This window comes from Hydra viridissima, unplaced genomic scaffold (assembly GCF_058129835.1).
Source record: "Hydra viridissima isolate aposymbiotic clone 2 unplaced genomic scaffold, HvirCarnegie_v1 scaffold_11, whole genome shotgun sequence".
NCBI classification, from domain to species: domain Eukaryota; kingdom Metazoa; phylum Cnidaria; class Hydrozoa; order Anthoathecata; family Hydridae; genus Hydra; species Hydra viridissima.
Window position 1 is genome coordinate 15,951,104 of NW_028324310.1, and position 4,498 is coordinate 15,955,601.

The 4,498-nt window shown below is 32.9% G+C and overlaps 1 pseudogene across 1 annotated transcript; it reads left to right on the top strand.

The window, feature by feature from the left end:
- Positions 1-802: 802 nt before the first annotated feature.
- Positions 803-3,196, top strand: LOC149882437 (uncharacterized; annotated as a pseudogene). The gene is made up of 5 exons (XR_016444775.1): positions 803-1,032; positions 1,769-1,983; positions 2,331-2,481; positions 2,712-2,773; positions 3,123-3,196. The product of XR_016444775.1 is annotated as an uncharacterized LOC149882437 (transcript).
- Positions 3,197-4,498: the final 1,302 nt, after the last annotated feature.

Sequence of the window (4,498 nt, forward strand, 5' to 3'; positions counted from 1 at the left end):
TTAAGGAATAAATGAAAAAATTCGAACTGATTTTTTTTTTCTCGGACGGTCACAAAAGATTTCATTTTTTGCATTTTTTAGAACAGTAATGTGTGAGGATCATTCCCTCCGAAGGATTTTTTTGGAGTCTTCCATCACAGTTTCTCATAATTCCCGGGACGTGTGTTTTTCTTTAGAGAATTTTTGTGAAGTTTGAAATCTACCCAGCCAATAAACCAACATGGGCCCCATCTAATTTTTACCTGGGCTACGTGGGCTGATCTGGGCCAGGGTTAGCAATATAGGATTCGACATGGGTCTTATGTGGGATGCCCATCAAACCGGTCACTGCGAAGCGGCCGGCCTATCTATAGTATAATCGGCCATGAAATATTTTTTGTCGCGCCAAAATGAGGCAAGTAACTTCTATAGTGAATTTTTTCCTAAATTTGTCTTAATTTCTTGTATTTGATTCGAAATACATTACTGTAGAGATGTCTAATAAAGTATATAGCGAGCGAAGTCGACGACGTCACATCCGTTCTAGGGTAGATGAGCATTTTCGCATTGCAGCTGAGAAATCTTTTGATGTTGCTCTAGCTGAGGAGGATTTAACTTTAGAGATAAAAACTGTTGATGGTTTTGAATATCAGAATGGAATTGATTTGGAGGGAAATGTTGCTGATGAAGATTATTTGGTAGGAAGTTTGATGGAAGTTGAAGATATTGATCTTTGTGTAGAACACTTTGATGTATACTTCGATGATAATGATTTATCAGATGAAGTTGAGCAAGAATCAGATTGTAATGTTCGAGAGCGGTTAGCAGAATGGGCAACTCATTACAATATTTCACATGCAGCCACGAATGCACTTCTGGTTATTTTAAAGCCTCTTCTTTTAGATATCCGATCTGATGCAAGATTATTATTATCTACCCCAAAAGTAACTGATATAAAGTCTGTTGGAGGTGGTCAATACTATCATTTTGGAATATCTCATTCTTTAATTTCAGTTCTTAATGCATCAAAAATATCTTTAGATGACATACTAGGTATACTTGCACTTCGTATAAATATTGATGGTGTACCTTTATCTAGAAGTTAAAACTTATAGCTCTGGCCAATCTTAGGAATGTTTAAAAAAATACCCAGGCTAGGTGTATTTACATTAAGCATATTCTCTGGAAAATCTAAGCCTAATTCTGGAAATGATTATTTACGGGCTTTTGTTGATGATATGCTTACATGACATGTTTGAGGTAACAGCAATTCTTTAAGTATATGTCTTTTTCTGATCCTTTTTCAGGCCAAAGTTAAACAAAAGAGTATTGCCTTCAGACTCTGAGTCTGAATATGATGACATTGTGGTTCCACCACCTCCAAAGTCCTTCATCCCTTGTTATCCCCAGTCAACATCATCCTCTCTGGTTTCATCACATTCACTAATTAGTTCTCAGTCACCTTCCAATTTCAACCTTCATCGTCCTTCTGAAACACTGTACACTACAAGACCTTCAAATTTACTCAATGATTAAACTGGTAGTTATTGGTCTTGATATTGTGGCAGATTTTATTCCTTTACAAAACAATTTTATGTATTGAATTATGTTTGATGGCATTATAATGCTGAACTGAATGATTGGCAAATGGTCTTTTGTTATGCATATCGAAATTATGTTTTTTTAAATGAGGTGTGTTTTACCTCGTAATCTGTAATACATTATAGAATACTATTTATTGTTAAAAAAGATTTTAACTTTTTATTTATTTTAAAGAAATATTTTTCAGGTCAGCTCAATAGAATTGAAAACCTTTTTGGGAGAGTCTTAAGACAGCTAGAAGAAGTTAAAGAAACTCAGCGTGTACAAATGACCATGATTAGAAGTCAACAACCAGTTCAAAATGTTGCAATACTTCCAGAATGAGCCATTTTTCCTTTGTTAAAAGAAGATTTTACATTAATGGAAGGAAAACTTGATGACATCAATTTCTTGAACAGTGTGGTAAGTATTATTAAACATAATCTATGGATTCTGTCTAAATAAGTTATCCACCCACCATTTGTGAATTTCCTGAAATAAAACAGATCTCTTACCCATTTTTAGTTTATGTTTATTGTACATGCTACAAAGCCCCTTAGAAATCACATGTTGTCCCATCATGTATACTGTGTGCTCATGTAAACCTCTGAGAGCAAGTATAAATGATAAGATGTATATGATGATATCGTATATACGGTGAGAAATATAAATCAAAGTGTTCTGTCTGAGAACTTGATTTAATTAATTTTAAAAAAATGATAGCAGGACTATGATTCTACTTTCATAGAAAACTTTAAATTTATTTTTAGGTGAATTTTATTGGGGGCAATACTCTTGAAGAAGCAACAAAGGAGATGATGGCTTTTGTGATGAGCAACAACTTAGCCATGAAATTTAACGTTTTTGGTCGTGGTGGCAAGAGACGGTTTGGGTCCACCCGACTTTTTGATACTGTGTACAGTAAGTGGAATCTTATCTAACTAACGCTTCAATGATTCTCTCATTTTGAATTTTCAATCAATATTATAAATTAAATAGTTTTAGAGCAATAACCATGGTATCTTTCTATGTGAGTTCCTCATTTTTTTCCTTACTTTCCAGAGTTAAAAAAACAAACACTTTTAAGGATGCTAAATCACTTACATGCACCATTAATGTTGTTAATAGTTTTATTACATTTTGTATTTCAGAGGCAATTAAAGGAAACCAAAAAACAGCTGAGGTCAATAAAAAAGATTTGAGAAGGCAGTAGGTAATTAGTGATAAGTTTCTTGTATATTTAATCTCTTTGTTATGAAAATCCTACTTTTATTAGGGTGTGAATTAAAAAAGAGTGCTTTCATAAAAGAACTCTTCCCCTTAAAAATTATACCAACAAATTTGCAGAATTGTATTGTAAATTTTCTTTGTATCCATCTGTAATAAGCTGAAAATTTTCCTGTTTTAAAAGTTATCTTCAGTCCTGGTATGGAAAGGTTAATCCACGAAATTTAAATCTAGAGTAACAGGGGATTATCATTTTGTCATCACTTAAAGTGAATTAATTAATATAACTGTTTAAAGGCAACGAAAAGTAACAATTTTGTATGTTTTTGTCTTAGGAAAGTGGCTTTTGGGAAGTCGAGACCGCGATGGCAACCGTGCCAACCGAGTGAGGGCTTCGGGCAATTGCTGAATAATTCTTTTTATTCTCAATACAATCACTAACAACATCCATGTATATTTTTTGTGTTTCCCGATGATATGCAAAAACTTTGCTTTTTTTCCCAAACCAAACAAACTGTCTCACCCAAAGTGGCTCGAATTTGTTTTAAAATCTAGATTTATGCGCAATTTGCTTGACTAACGTCATTTATTGACTTAAAATTTAACTACTTAGTCTACGCGTCAACATGCTAAGTCATGTTGAGTTATAATGAAGTAACCTAAGCAACAGAAAAGCGTAAATAAAGTATCGCTGAAGTATCTTTTAAAGAAAAATCAAATGAAAGAGTAGGATAAACAATTTTCGCCGAACCGTGGTTAGCCCACATGGGACCCAGTTGGAGCCCGCGACCAATTTAACATGGGCCCCACATAGTTATTCTACATGGCTCCCATGTATTGGCCCATCAAGACCCCATATGGGACCCAGCTATCCGTGTTGGCTGGGTAGATATTATATACAATTGGAAAGGATTAACTTGTAAAACCGGTAAGGTAGGTAGGCAAAACGACATCTTTACTCGAGTTGAAGATTTATAATATGTTTGAAAAAAAAGTTGGCATTAAAAAAAAAAAATTGGAATATTGTAAAAAGTATTGTTATTATACCAATAAATATCGGTATTTTCGTTATTTTTATGTATTCCGATAAACCAATTTTAAAAAAAATCCGATATAATCGTTTAAACCAATACATTTCCCGTCAGTTATCGTTTCAAACGATAATTTATCGTTTCAAATGATAAGTTATCGTTTCATAGACAAATTCTTATGGCTTGATATCGTTATCATTTTATATCGTTATCATTTCAAAATATCGGTTCATACCGATATACCGAAAACGATACCAAGGGTCTGCGTATCGTTATCGGTATATCGGTATGAACCGATTTTTTGAAACTATAACAATATGAAATGATTACAATATCAAACAATATGAGTTTATCCATAAAATGATAATTTATCGTTTGAAACTATAAATAAATGGAAAAGGATCGGTTGAAACGATATTATCGGTTTATAGGAATACGTAAAAATAACTAGAATACCAAAAATTATTGAAAAAATAACGATACTTTTTACAATATTTCAATCAGTTTTTTTTTTTAGATGCCAAATTTCAGTTCAAATATAATTTAAATCTTCAACTCGAGTAAAGATGTCGTTTTACCTATCTTTACCGGTTTTACACATTAATCCTTCCCAATTGTATATTATATCTAGATGTCTAACTTCACAAAAATTCTGTAAAGAAAAAGTGAAGCAACACTGT